Genomic DNA, 14829 nt, shown 5'->3' with positions numbered 1-14829 from the left:
TATAGGCTCAGCAGAAAAAAATTAACCGGGGGTGGGAAAGGAGGGGCCCGGGGGCTATTTTGGGAGGCTCGGGCTTTCTGTGCTGCAAAGGGATGAAAACGTGTCGAGTTTTAGCTCTTTGTGCCAGCAACAAAACCCAAAGCAAAGCAAACCCAGACCCCCAAAAGCTGGTGCAGCACTGGAGCGCGCAGCCCAGGGCCCCTGCGCTAGGCGCTGCAGTCAGACCAACGGGACGGTCCCTGCCCCCCGGAGCTGGCAGGCCAAACACACCCCCTGCTCGCGGGGAGAAGCGTTTCCGCCGGGAAAACCCGCTTTTCCCAGCAGCGCAGAAATTCCAATGTCGGCCAAGCCCCCCAAAATCTCTCTTTTGGGGGATGAAAAGCTGGAAAAATAAAAACAACGAAGAAAAATGTCACTAAAGCTTCTGTTTCTACTGAAATCTTTCCTGGGAACAAAAAAATGTTTCCTGGTGAGCTCGGCCTCGGCCAGGAGCCATCGCCCCTGCAGCGCGGTGACACCTAGGCTGGAGCCGCTCCGCGCCAGGTGCTGCACAGCCGCGGAGTGAGCCCGGCCCTGCCCCACACAGCTCACAGACCAGCGCAGGCACATGGGGAACCAGGCATGGAGAGGGGCCGGGCCAATGGCAGAGCTGAGAAGAGAACCCAGGGGCTCTCTGCCTTGGTGCACGGCGCTGTACAAACACACAGGAGGCACACGGCTGTGAGCCACTGCACAGGTGGGGAGGGGCAGCGGTTTGACCAGCGCATGTGGGCCCCGGAGGCCCTAGTGTGTGTTTGTACCCGCCCCAGACCCGAGCTGCAGCCGGCCCCGCCATGCTGGAGCGGTGCCGGGCCCCCTCCTGAGCCAGCGGGCGCAGCCCTGGCGCACTGCACCCCGAGCTCACGCGGAGGGGACATGCCGTTCTCCGGCTGTGGCCCCTCGTCGGGCACGGCCCCTCGCCCGCCCAGCAGTACCAGGCCCCCAGCGGGGTGGGGGGAACAGGGCACCGCGGGCCCCCAGCCAGGCCCGGTGAGAGAACCAGGGGGCCCCGACCCTTCCCCCTCGGGGGGCCCTGCTGAGCTCGGGGCCCGTTCTGACCATCCCCCACCCCCTGTGCCCAGCTCCCCCGAGGGGCTGGGGTGGGGGCAGCATGAAGGCCCAGGCCCAGAGGCAGCAGTGATGGGCGCAGCATCGACCCTGCGGCGGAAGGGGGGGCGCGGGGGTGCAGACAGGAAAGCTGGAAGCGAGGCCAGGCCAGGGGACGTCCGCGGAAGAACCACCCGCAGCCCCACGGGGGGACGGCTCCAAGCTGGGGCAGCCGAGGCCTCTCCCCCCCCGCCCCCCCGCACTCGCTGGCCAGCCCCCGGCTGCTCTCGGACGGTATCTGGCCCGAGGCCGAGCGGCACCAGAGGCTCCAGCACCTCGGCCGCGCTCCACCCTGCTCCGGCTTCCCGTTTCTAATTCTGTCCCGGCGACGGCCCCCGCCTGCCCAGCCCTGCATGGAGCCGACCGACAGGCAGCCCCCCGGCCCCCCAAGTCCATTCCTCCCCCCACGCCGGGCTCCGGCTGCCCCTTCCCCCACCTGCCCCCTGCAGCTCATTCTGCGGCACAGCCCCGGCCTTGGGCTCCAGTGCCAGGACGATCCCGCCCGGTCCCGTCACACGCCAGGGCCCACTTCCCAGCCCGTTCCCGGTCGCCCCGGCGGCTCCGCGGCAGGAGACACCAGCCAGCGGGGGCGGTTTAGTGCCAGCGATTCCGCTCGAATTAAACGAGGCCGGGGGGGGGGGGGTCAAAGAGTCTGAGCCGATTACGCGGAGGAGCTAATTAGCCAGCGAGTGAATTCGAGCCACGGCCTCGTGGCTAGGGCTGGTCTCCCGCCCTGGTTCTCCAACGCTCCGGCCTTGGCCTCGCTCGGGGCGGCTTCTCGGGCAGCCCTTGGCAGGGGTCTCGGGTGCTGCCCTGAACGGGAAAATCCAGCCCTGAAATCCCCGGCTCTCGGCCCCCTCGAGCAGCCCCTCAGCTCCGCCAGGCCGGGCGCCCGGCTCAGCCCCAGCTCCCACCTCCCCACCCCGGGAGCGGTTCCTTCGGGGCAGAAGAGGCTGCAGGCAAAACAAACTTGTCCAGTGGCTTCCTGGAGGAAGCGGGGCCGGGGAATCTGAGCGGCAGGAGGCTGAGAAGTGGCTTCCTGTGCGGCGAGTCACGGCACGCATCCTGCCCGGCTGGCGCTGGCCGCAGGGCGTGGGGGGCCGGGCGCGGCCCCACCGAGGTCCCCTGGCTCCCGGTGCAGAACCGCTGACGTGGCAGCATGGCTGGGCTCCCAGAGCAGCCGCCCCCCGGTTCCCTCGGGGCCGGGCCCGGCTCCCGGCGAGGCCAGGGGAGAAGCCGCTGGCCAAAGCGCTCCCAGGTCAAACAGCCAAGCGTGCCCAGTTTGCAGGGGCAGTGGCTGCCCGCTTGCCCTGGCAGAACAGTGCTGGTTCTGGGGTGACTTTGTGCCAGCCAGAGCCTCGCCCCCTCCCCTCTGGCCAGTGTAACCAGCAGGCACTGGGTGCCCTCGCACGGAGCCCCCGGCGCGGGGGGGACCCTGACCACCGCACTCGGGTGGGGGGCGTCGAAGGTCGCATGTCACCCAGACTGACCCCAGCCCCCCCCCATGACTGGGGGTGGGGGCGGCTGGGCCGAATATGAGCAGATGTGCCACCCCCTCCCCCAATCTCCACAGGGCCCTCAGACCCTTTCATCCAGCACTGGCCGGGCACTTGTACCGCCAGGGCTTGTCGCGCCGGAGGGGAGCGGGCACACGCCCTGCTGGCGAGGGCACGGTTTGATCCGGTCCCCACGAGGAGCACGTGGCAGGTGCAATGTACCCAGCTAGGGCCCTGGTCTCTAGCCCGTAGGGTCCTCAGGCAGGGGCCACCACGGGCCAGCAGCACCAGCCAATTCAGCCCGTCTTCCCGGCGGACCCTGGTACTTCCCTCTAGCCGCAGCTCGTGCTGCTTTACTCTTCCCAGCTGAGCTGAGTAAACCACCACGAGCCCCAGCCCGCAGCAGCCTGGCCCCAGCATCCGTGCAGCTCCCAAGCCCGTCTGTACAGCTCCAAGCGCGGCAGGGCCCGGAGCTCAGGCTGGAGCCCTGGGCACTGCTGGGGCTGGAGTACGGCAGCGGCAGACCCATCCCTTGCTTAGAACGGCCCAGCCCCAGCTGCCCCCGGGCACGGCCAGCCCCTGCCAGCCAGGCCACGCGTGGGGGGAGTCACTGCCCAGCCTAACGGAGCAAGGGGAGCTCGGGGGGCCCAGCGCAGGGACTCGCTCTCTGCAAGGGACCGAGCCCAGAGCTGGGGCATTTCCACGGGCTCCCGTCCGCACCAGCCGGGGACTGTGCACCCCAGGGCACCCAGGCTCCAACTCCGGTGCGGGGGCAGCGTGTCGGAGCACAGACCGACCTGCCCTCTGGACCAGCACCGCACGGGGCCGGATCCCGCCCAGCCGGACCCCGCACGCCTGGAACCGGCGGAGCCAGCGGGGGCACCGGGACCCTCGCCACGGGGCGCAGCACCGGTGAGCGGCTGGGCAGAGAATCCAGCCGCAGGCTCAGCGCACGGGGCCGGATCCTGCCCAGCCGGACCCCGCACGCCTGGAACCGGCGGAGCCAGCGGGGGCACCGGGACCCTCGCCACGGGGCGCAGCACCGGCGAGCGGCTGGGCAGAGAATCCAGCCGCAGGCTCAGCGCACGGGGCCGGATCCCGCCCAGCCGGACCCCGCACGCCTGGAACCGGCGGAGCCAGCGGGGGCACCGGGACCCTCGCCACGGGGCGCAGCACCAGCGAGCGGCTGGGCAGAGAATCCAGCCGCAGGCTCAGCTCACAGGGCCGGAGGCAGGTGGATTCGCCACCAGGCCCCCTGTACAGCCACACACAACGCCCACCCCCAAGCCCCACGCTGCTCCACCCCTCGTGCAGGCCTTTGCACCAGTCACCCTTTGCACGCCTGCTTTGCACTGGTGCAACCGCCCAGGCTGCCGGGCGGTGGCTGCTCGCCCCCCTCACGCCTGCCAGGGCCCTGCTATGACCCACGCCGAGCTGGGGGGCCAGGCAGCCCTGGGGTCAAACCCGCTGGTGGCCGCCCCCCAGGCCCCGACCCCACCCTGAGACCGGGCCCCTCCCGGGCTGGGCAGCGCTCACGGCCCCCGGCTGGGTTGCAGCTGCCACCCATGGAACAGTCCCTCCGACCCAGCCACGGGAACGGGGGCACTGCCGGAGATCCGACCGTGCTGGGTCAGCCTCCCCCAGGGCGATTCCCCAGCAGAGATGGGGGGCACCCCCCTGCCAAGCACTCAAACCACCCCGGGAGTGCTGCCCCTCGGCTCCCCTCACCGGCGCACCTGAGCGCTGGCCGGGCCTGAGGTGACGCGGCTTAACCTCCGCCACAGAGGGCTGGTCTCACCCCTTTGCTCGGTGCCGCTCGCACCCGGGCCAAGCGCCAGTCCTGAGCTGACAAGTACAGAGAACCCCCCAGCCTGACACGAGAACGTCCAACGGCGCAGAGCTCGCCCCAGGTCCCCACACAATCAGCGTCAGCAGCGACCCGGCCAGCGGAGCCACCCAGGGGCGCAGGCGGCACATCTGCACCCCTGGGTGTCGCCCTCGGTGCAGGGACTTCGCCGCCAGCTGACCCCGGCGCCAGCGAGCAGAGCTCAGTGCTCCCAGCCCCCCACCCTGGCATGAAACGAGCGGGACGGGTCTCAGCCCACCCCACCAGCAATGCCCCGGGGTCCCCTCCCGCCCGCGGCAGCGACCCCCGAGGCCGGGGCCCTGCGTGGGGAGCTCGCCCTGGGCTGGGTTTTGAAGCCCCTGTGAGATCTTGGCACGTTTTGCTGCTGCTCTTCCACCCGCAGGAGGCGACAGACGGGCAGCGCCAGGGCAGCCCACGCAGCACCTTACCTGGGAGCTGGCAGCCCCTGGCCCCGGCTCTCTGCGCCCCCCTGCAGAGAGAGCGACCCCCAGCCACGCGGAGGGAAGTGGCCCAGGCCAGCGAGCCCTGCAGCTGGCTGGGGAAAGGAGGCTGGAGACACAGGCAGGTTCTAGCCCAGAGCAGAAAGGGGCAGGCGCTCCCCTGCCATTGGCTGCAGCCAGGCCGACATCAGAGTCCGTGGGATTGTGCGAGTGTGTGTGAGTGTGTGTGAGTGTGTTCACGGACATCACTTACTGTCCAGGCTCTGCACTTAAAGGGCCGGGGCAGCGCTGGCCCAGAGGCAGGCCCCTTTCCCGGCCAGGGGCGGGTGGGCAGCGTCCCGCCTGGCAGTGCCCAGCCCTGCTGAGCTGCAGCCGGGAGGCGCGAGCCGGCTGTTCTGCTGGGACAGAGGCCGAGCCGGGAACGCGGGGTGGGGAAGCGCCAGTGCACGGAGCCCTTCGCGTTACACTCCGAGCAGGTCAAAAGCAAAATCCAAGACAGCTCAAACCAGCCCCCCCTCTTTGTCTGGGGGGGTCGGGGCCAAAGGAAAAGGAACAGCCCCCCCCCAGCCCCCGTTTCTGGGCTTGACAGGTTTGATGCGGACGTTTGGCCGAGTTTCCCGGGGGGAAGAGAAGCCGGTTCCTGGGCCGATTGAACTGACCTCGGAAGCTCGACGCCCCCTGAGCCAGTGGCTGGATTTCCGAGCGCGGATTCGAGTCAGGGTGAAAAGCAGCTTCCCGGGAGCAGAGCGGCTGGGACCAGACCCGGGGGGGGGGGGGGGGGGGGGCTTCCCGCGCTCCACGGCCAGGCCCACTGGCTTTGCCTCTCGGAGAACAGCACCGCGCTCAGGGGGCGTCCCAGGCACGGGGCTTTCAGCCCCCCACTTGCAGGCTGGGCACAAGGCTGAGGGTGCAGGTCACTGCAGGGCTCAGAGGGGCTGGGGTGGGCAGGGCGCTAGACACCGGCCCTGGGTTGCAAACGCCCAGTTGAAACTGGCAGCTCCGGTTGGCACCGCCTGCCGGGCCATTAAAAGTCCAATCAGGGGGCGGCACCTGTGGGCACGAGGGCAGCGCACGGAGACCCCCTGGCCACCCTGCGCCATGGGACTGCAAGGACCTGGCAGCCACTTCCTGGGAGCTGCAGGAAGCGCCGCCGGGACCCCGCACCCTGAACCCCCTTCCGCACCCCAACCCTGTCCCCAGCCAGAGCCCCCCCTGCACCCCAAACCCCCGCCCCCCCAGAGTCCCCCCTGCACCCCAATCCCATCCCCAGCCCTGAGCCCCCTCCTGCACCCCAAACCCTTCACCCCCGGCCCCCCCAGAGCCCCCTCCTGCACCCCAATCCCCATACCCCCCTGCACCCCAACCCCGGCCCCCCCAGAGCCCCCTCCTGCACCCCAAACCCCCACCCTCCCAGAGCCCCCTCCTGCACCCCAAACCCCCACCCTCCCAGAGCCCCCCCTGCACCCCAAACCCCCGCCCCCCCGAGTCCCCCCTGCACCCCAATCCCATCCCCAGCCCAGAGCCGCCTCCTGCACCCCAAACCCTTCACCCCCGGCCCCCCCAGAGCCCCCTCCTGCACCCCACTCCCCTCACCCCCCTGCACCCCAACCCCGGCCCCCCCAACGCCCCCTCCTGCACCCCAAACCCCCGCCCCCCCAGAGTCCCCCCTGCACCCCAATCCCCTCACCCCCCTGCACCCCAACCCCGGCCCCCCCATAGCCCCCTCCTGCACCCCAAACCCCCACCCTCCCAGAGTCCACCCTGCACCCCATTCCAATCCACATCCCTGAGCCCCCTCCTGCACCCCAAACCCTTCACCCCCAGCCCCCCCGAGCCCCCTCCTGTACTCCAAACCCTTCACCCCCGGCCCCCCCAGAGCCCCCTCCTGCACCCCAATCCCCTCACCCCCCTGCACCCCAACCCCGGCCCCCCCAGAGCCCCCTCCTGCACCCCAAACCCTCGCCCCCACAGAGCCCCCCCTGCACCCCAACCCTGTCCCCAGCCCTGAGCCCCCTCCTGCACCCCAAACCCTTCACCCCCAGCCCCCCCCCGAGCCCCCTCCTGCACCCCAAACCCTTCACCCCCGGCCCCCCCAGAGCCCCTCCTGCACCCCAATCCCCTCACCCCCCTGCACCCCAACCCCCGGCCCCCCCAGAGTCCCCCCTGCACCCCAACCCTGTCCCCAGCCCTGAGCCCCCTCCTGCACCCCAAACCCTTCACCCCCGGCCCCCCCAGAGCCCCCTCCTGCACCCCAATCCATCCCCAGCCCTGAGCCCCCTCCTGCACCCCAAACCCTTCACCCCCGGCCCCCCCAGAGCCCCCTCCTGCACCCCAACCCCCTCACCCCACTTCACCCCAACCCCGGCCCCCCCAGAGCCCCCTCCTGCACCCCAAACCCTTCACCCCCGGCCCCCCCAGAGCCTCCCCTGTACCCCAACCCCGTCCCCAGCCCTGAGCCCCCTCCTGCACCCCAAACCCCTCACCCCCACCCCCCCAGAGCCCCCTGCACCCCAAACCCCAGCCCCACCCAGAGCCCCCTGCACCCCAAACCCCAGCCCCACCGCGCTGAGCCCTCGGCCGCCCGGCAGAACCGGGCCGAGCACGGAGCCTCTCCACACGCTTTATAACCCGCCACGCCCCAGTTCTCAGGGTTAGCGCCATTCCTGGGTGGGGGAAACCGAGGCAGGGGTCAGGACACAGGAGCATGCTCCTGCCTACCGTGACGGGGGGTGGTGGAAGACGGTGCCATTTCCATCACACCTGTGCGACGCACTAGTGAGACGACTGGTTAGCATCGTGCACCGCTGGGCCCGAGGGCCCCAGGTGCCGAGACGGAGAGGGAGGAGGGGTCTGCCACCTCGGCCGGGACCGCAGGCGATGGGCCCCCCAGCGGCAGCAGAGCGGGGCAGTAAATGCACAAAGGTCTGTCCCAGGCAATCCGCCCCCAGCCGCACCCGCAGCCTCGGGGAAGCTCCCAGGTGAGGAGCCGGAAGCCGCTGAACCCCTGGGTAGGGTTGGGACCCCGGAGTTCGGGGCTGCACTCCCAGCCCTGGGGGGGCAGGAGGAGCCCCCGGATGGCTGCAGGGCCAGGTCCTTGCCCTCCCCCCAGGCCTTGGCTTACCACGCCGAGCGGCCAGGGCCCAGGCGGTGCGCAGAGCCTTGCCGAAGCGGTCGCACATCTTCCCGCCGCTCCGTCCCCAGCCTGGCCACGGCCCCCTCTCCCCAGCACCCGGCCCCCGCAGGCTAAAGCCCCCTGCACGCAGCAGTGAATGGGCCGCGGGCCCAGCAGATTAGCGCAAAGCCGCCGTCAGCACTTCCACCCGGCACCGGCCCATTGTTCTCGCCTCCCTGCCCGGGCGGATTTGACGAGGGAGACAGGTTAAAGCCCCTGGCTTCAGTGCCCGGGCGGCGCGGGGGGACGGGCAGCAGGGCGAGCGCCAGGCCGCCGAAGGCCGAGCTGGGCCATGGGCGGGTGCTGGAGGAGGGGACTAGAACCCAGGAGTCCTGGCTCCCCATCTCAGCAATACCCCCCCCCCCAACAGCCAGCTCTAACCGCTAGGCAATGCGAGCGCAGCATTCGGCCACCTCAGGGCACCAGCAGAGCCCCGGCCACGTGCAAAGGAGAAGCCAGCGGAGCCGGGCAGGACGTCCCCCCCCTCTGGTGCAATACGCCCCGACAGCCGGAGCAGCAGCAGGGTCAGTCCTGCGGGGGGGGGTGTCCTGCTTTTCCCGGCTGGCCCCAGCACGGCCTCCCGGGGCCGCGTCCGAGCAGCACCTTGGTCTATGTCCCCTCGTCAGCACCGTGCAGCCAGCAGGTGTTAATGACAGTGCAATGGGCGGAGGGACCGGGTGGTGTGCAGGGACCCCGGGAGCTGGAGGGGAGCCCAGGCCGCAGCAGCTGCCCATCGGGGACCAAACCGCCCTGCAGGGGGAGGGCTCTGCGCCGAGGCAGGAGGAGGCGCGAAGGGCGGAGACGCTGCATCGGGCCTGGGGACGGCTTGTGCGGACACTTGTCCGACTCCGAAGCGGAAAGGAAGAGACCGGCCCCCGACTAGAGATCTGCCCCCGGCCCCCGCTGGAGATCTGCCCCCGGCCCCGTGATACCGGAGTGCGGCTTGGTGGGGAGCCCCCGGCCCCCGACTAGAGATCAGCCCCCGGCCCTGCGATACCGGAGTGCGGCTTGGTGGGGAGCCCCCGGCCCCCGCTGGAGATCTGCCCCCGGCCCCTGACTAGAGATCAGCCCCCGGCCCCCGCTGGAGATCGGCTCCGGCCCCGCGATACCGGAGTGCGGCTTGGTGGGGAGCCCCCGGCCCCCGCTGGAGATCAGCCCCCGGCCCCCGCTGGAGATCGGCTCCGGCCCCCAAACCCCACGTCCCTGGGGTCACTGAGCGAAGAACAGCAGCACCCGGTGTCACCGCACGGGCTGCAGGAAGTGGGTGGGTTGACCCAGCACTGGAATCGGGCTGAGAGAGGAAGTTTGACCTGAACCCAGCACCCCCGGCGGAGAGAGAACGTAGGCTGGGGGGGGGGTGCTGAGAATCAGGACTCCTGGGTTCCAGTCCCAGCTCTGCCAGCAGCCCGGGGGGGGGGGGGGTATCTCCTTCTCTGAGCACCTGGTTTCGATCCTACTGAGCCGGGGGAAGGGCCCCTCAGCGGCAGGCAAAGCGGGTCTGGGGGCTCCGCCTGAGATCCCCGTGTGCAAAAGGGGAGAAGCGACGAACTAAAGACCAAAGTTCTCCCCAGCCCGAGTGATTGTGGGGAGGGGGCGCGAGGTGCCCAGGCCGCCCCGCCCCAGGCTGCTCGCAAGGGAGACGCTGGGGCTCTGCTGTTACACCCCAGGGCCGGGCCCCGCGGCTCCACGCAGCTTCCCAAGGTGGCGCCCGGACGGTGCCCGCGGGGGTCTGCCCCGAGGGGCGCTAGATGGGGAGCCCCCTTTGAAGCACAGCCCACCCCCACCCAGATCCCTGCAGGTAAGAGGCTGTTTGTGGCCTCTCTCTGGGAACGGGGGAGAGGGGCCCTGCCCCGCCATTGTAAACACAGGACATCCTCCTCCTGGGGCAGCTTCCGCCAGGAGACAGCTCTGGAAAGCCCCGGCCCAGCCCGGCAGCTGCACCGGACGCTTCCCTCGATTGCCCGGCTCCAGCAACGTCCCTTCTTCGCAGCCTCGGTCCCTGGAGATCTGGGTTCGGAGGCCCGGCTCTGCCACCCACCTGGGGCCTCTGTTCACCCCCTAACCCGGGGCTGAGCCTCCCTGGGTCGTCTATTTCAGTGCTAAGCTCTTCGGGCGAGGGCAGCACGGTGCTGAGGCCCCCTTCGGGCCCAGGCACTTCGCCCACATTCAAGGGCAAGCAGGTTGGTTGGGTTCAGAAGAGAAGCTGGGGGAGGAGCTGGGTGACAACGCTGTGGCAATGTCTGGTCCCTAACGCAGCAGGAATAAAACACCAGGAGACGACACGAGCAAAGAGCTTCGAGCCCCTTCCCAGGCAGCACTCTGCCCAAAGGCGCTCTCAAGGGCTTGCCGCAGCTTCTCCCACACAGACACCCCGCCCCCCCAGGGAACAATAGCCAGCCGCCAAACCCCCTCTGCTCGGGTTTGCCTGTGCTTGGGGCGGAGGCTGCTATTGTTTTAGCTACCTGGAGCTTAATTATTTCTGACCTTTCTCAGTAACGAAGGGCAGCTGTTACGCCGGGTTTCAGTTAAGTTTAATGCAATTCAGATCACCATCTATGTACAGCACCTATTTCCCTGGAGCCCGGGGCCATCGGGTACCTGCCCCACCACCAGTAATGGACACACACCGAGCAGGCGCAGGACCACGCAAGCCAGCCCTGCTCCGAAGAGACACTCTGCCGGCCTTCCCCTGCCGTGGGCCGCGAGCCCAGCGCACACTCAGTCACCGGCCTTCCCCCGAAGGCTCCCCGCAGCACGGGCAGTTCCAGCTGTGCCGCGCGCCCCCGAGCCGGGCCCTCCGCCGAGGCGAGCGCACGTGGCTCCAGCACCGGGCAGCGGAGTGCGGCGCCTCTCGGGCTTTGTGCTTTGCAGAGAGGGCAGGTCCTTCCCCGCGAGGCTCAGCGGGGGGGGGGGGGCAGCTTGCCCCCGATCCCCCCGCAGGTCAGCGGCCAAGCTGGGAACGGAACCCAGGCGTCCGAGGCCCTACCCCTCCTGCCTCACTCCTTCGAGAAGCACTTTGCGCAGGTCCAGCTTGCAAGTCCCTCCGGCCCCGACCGCGACCCCAAGCCGCCCTGCGGCCCGGGCAGCCGTTCCCACCCGCCAGTCGTGTGGAACGAGCAGGAGACGGGAACGCAGGAAGCAGGCACTTGGGTCTCCCCAACCCCCGTTTAACGCTACAGCCACGTGCCAGCCTGGCAGCCCCTGCAGAGACCCCCTGCGAGCGCCCCGACCGCCGACCGGGGCCCTGCCCTGTCCCCACACTGCGGCTCCCACTGGGCACGGTCTGCGGGAAGCCACCGCCCAGGGCAGTGGAGGAGCTGCCCAGGTGTCCCGTCGCGGCACCGAGAGCCCCCCCCGGGGGGGGAGTCATTCGTGAGGGTCTCTGCAGCCTCAGCCCCTCGGGGACCTTCGGGAGCCTCCCGGCACCCCCAGAGCAGCCCTGCCCTGCCCTGCCGCCAAGGCCGGTCCGAGGAGACGGGTGTCTGGCCGCAGGGGCGGGCAGGAGGCGGTTGGGACCCTGGTGCTGGTTGGCCCAGGCCAGCACGGCAGGATCCCAGCACGTGCTGCGCCCCGGGGCTGGGGAGAGCTAAGGGGGAGCAGCTGGCAAACATCCCACTGCAGCGGGGCAGAGCCCAGCAGACTCCTGCAGAGGGAGCCCGGAGCTGGGAGTCGGGACCCCTGGGCTCTCTGCAGCTCCTAAGTGCCTGGGATTGGGTGGGGGTGAGGAGGCCTCGGGGAGGCCTGCAGGGCTCTGCCGCTTTGCAGCCACGCGGATTGCGGGAGAAGCACCCCCGGCGCACGGGTCCAAGCGCCTTGTCGGGCAGAGCCCAGAGCCACGGTTCTAAGACACGAGCCCGGGGCCAGGCCCAGAGAGAATGGGGCATTCAGCTCCGCCGGGCCAGGAATGCTGTGGGTTCGCAGGGGAATTCGCACACAGGGGGAGAGTGGGCACAGCACAGCGACTGCAGCCAGCCCCGAGGCAATGCCAGCGCGCCTGCCGCAGTCATGCCACCCGCTGCGCCCAGCCGGCCCGGCTGCACTGGGAGACAGGCGCACGCCGAGGCCAGGCCAGGCAGGAGCCCGGGGCCGTGACCGTCACCCCTCCTGCAAGGCCTGAGTCAGTGTCCCGCTCCGACTCTGGAGCCACCGGGCCAGGGCAGCTCCGATGCACCAAGGGCAGCGGGCGCTTTCCGTGCCCCAGTGCAGAGTCCCTTCGCCGTCACCAGAGAGACGCGCCCGGCCGCCCGGGGCAGGAACCGGAGCCCCCCCGGATGGGCACCTCGCTGGGTTACGTGCCCGGCCGCCCGGGGCAGGAACCGGAGCCCCCCCGGACGGGCACCTCGCTGGGTTACGCGCCCGGCCGCCCGGGGCAGGAACCGGAGCCCCCCCGGACGGGCACCTCGCTGGGTTACGCGCCCGGCCGCCCGGGGCAGGAACCGGAGCCCCCCTGGACGGGCACCTCGCTGGGTTACGTGCCCGGCCGCCCGGGGCAGGAACCGGAGCCCCCCCCGGACGGGCACCTCGCTGGGTTACGCGCCCGGCCCCGGGGTTACGTGCCCGGCCGCCCGGGGCAGGAACCGGAGCCCCCCCGGACGGGCACCTCGCTGGGTTACGCGCCCGGCCGCCCGGGGCAGGAACCGGAGCCCCCCCGGACGGGCACCTCGCTGGGTTACGCGCCCGGCCCCTGGGTTACGCGCCCGGCCGCCCGGGGCAGGAACCGGAGCCCCCCCGGACGGGCACCTCGCTGGGTTATGCGCCCGGCCGCCCGGGGCGGGAACCGGAGCCCCCCCGGACGGGCACCTCGCTGGGTTACGCGCCCGGCCGCCCGGGGCGGGAACCGGAGCCCCCCCGGACGGGCACCTCGCTGGGTTACGCGCCCAGCCACCCGGGGCAGGAACCAGAGCCCCCCAGACGGGCACCTCGCTGGGTTACGTGCCCGGCCGCCCGTGGCAAGAACCGGAGCCCCCCCGGACGGGCACCTCACTGGGTTACGCGCCCGGCCGCCCGGGGCAGGAACCGGAGCCCCCCCGGACGGGCACCTCGCTGGGTTACGCGCCCGGCCGCCCGGGGCAGGAACTGGAGCCCCACCGGACGGGCACCTCGCTGGGTTACGCGCCCGGCCCCTGGGTTACGCGCCCGGCTGCCCATGGCAGGAACCGGAGCCCCCCGGATGGGCACCTCGCTGGGTTACGCGCCCGGCTGCCCATGGCAGGAACCGGAACCCCCCGGACGGGCACCTCGCTGGGTTACGCGCCCGGCCCCTGGGTTACGCGCCCGGCCGCCTGGGGCAGGAACCGGACCCCCCCGGACGGGCACCTCGCTGGGTTACGCGCCCGGCCGCCCGGGGCAGGAACCGGAGCCCCCCCGGACGGGCACCTCGCTGGGTTACGTGCCCGGCCGCCCGGGGCAGGAACCGGAGCCCCCCCGGACAGGCACCTCGCTGGGTTACGCGCCCGGCCCCTGGGTTACGCGCCCGGCCGCCCGGGGCAGGAACCGGAACCCCCCGGACGGGCACCTCGCTGGGTTACGCGCCCGGCCCCTGGGGCAGGAACCGGAACCCTCCGGACGGGCACCTCGCTGGGTTATGTGCCCGGCCGCCCGGGGCAGGAACCGGACCCCCCCGGACAGGCACCTCGCTGGGTTACGTGCCCGGCCCCTGCAGGCCGAGGGAGGCGGAGCCCCTGGTCAGACCGGGACATTGCTCCGGGGGTCTCGCAGCACTAGGGCGCAGGCAGCGGGAGGAGACCCAGGGGATGTGAGCTCACGGCTGGGGGAGGTGGCTGGCTGGGGGGGACCAGGGCCAGAGAAGGGGGGTTTCCCTAAAGCCTGCGGGGGGGGAAGGGGGGCTGCGGCCGAGGCTCCGGGCTGGGACACGGCCACTCACCTGTGGGAAGTCCTGGCAGATCCTTGGCCTCAGTTTCCCCTCCTGTCACGTGGGGAGCACGAGCCTTGGGCTGCTCAGACCGGGAGCTCTGCAGGGCAGGGACAGGCTCTGGGACCGAGTCTGTGCAGCGCCTGGCACGACGGGGCCCCCCGGTCCGCGCGGTGCCCGGCGCGGCGCCCCCCAGCAGAGCCGGGTCCCAGCGGGGAGCGCCGGGGGGGGGGGTCCCCTCCCCAGCCGGGCCCCAGGGGCGGGGGGAGCCGCTTCCTGCTGCCCCGCCCGCCGCCGGCCAGGCGCCTTCCCCAGCCCAATTAGCACCTCGTTAGCCCGGCCCGGCCCCCGGCCAGCCGCTCCGCAGCCTTTAACCCTTCGCTCAGCGCCGGGCCTGCCCCCCCCCCGGGCGCGACCCACCTTCTCCCGGGGGCCAGGCGGATGGGGTAGGGTCTGCAGGCCCCCGCTGAGATCAGGGCCCCGTCGGGCCGGGAGCTGCCCAGACCCCAGGCGAGATCAGGGCCCCGTCGGGCCGGGCGCTGCCCAGACTCCAGACGAGATCGGGGCCCTGTCGGGCCGGGCGCTGCCCAGACCCCAGGTGAGATCAGGGCCCCGTCGTCCCGGGCGCTGCCCAGACCCCGGCTGAGATCAGGGCCCCGTTGGGCCGGGCGCTGCCCAGACCCCGGCCGAGATCAGGGCCCCGTCGCGCCGGGCGCTGCCCAGACCCCGGCTGAGATCAGGGCCCCGTCGCGCCGGGCGCTGCCCAGACCCCGGCCGAGATCAGGGCCCCGTTGGGCCGGGCGCTGCCCAGACCCCGGCCGAGATCAGGGCCCCGT

The 14829-nt window shown here is 71.4% G+C and overlaps 1 protein-coding gene across 2 annotated transcripts in view; it reads right to left on the bottom strand.

Moving 5' to 3' along the window:
- PRX (periaxin) overlaps window positions 1-14122 on the bottom strand; it is a 34157-nt gene extending 20035 nt beyond the window's left edge. Inside the window, exon 1 of one of the 2 annotated variants that reach the window (XM_044988282.1) lies at window positions 14006-14122. The gene's annotated coding sequence lies outside the window, so the exon portion shown is untranslated. Of the gene's footprint in view, window positions 1-4937; window positions 5036-14005 lie in introns of those variants that run through there. The other variant, XM_044988283.1, reaches the window with a different exon arrangement.
- Window positions 14123-14829: the final 707 nt, after the last annotated feature.

Source organism: Mauremys mutica, chromosome 15 (genome assembly GCF_020497125.1).
Source record: "Mauremys mutica isolate MM-2020 ecotype Southern chromosome 15, ASM2049712v1, whole genome shotgun sequence".
NCBI lineage: Eukaryota > Metazoa > Chordata > Testudines > Geoemydidae > Mauremys > Mauremys mutica.
This window is presented reverse-complemented; position numbering and strand designations above follow the sequence as displayed.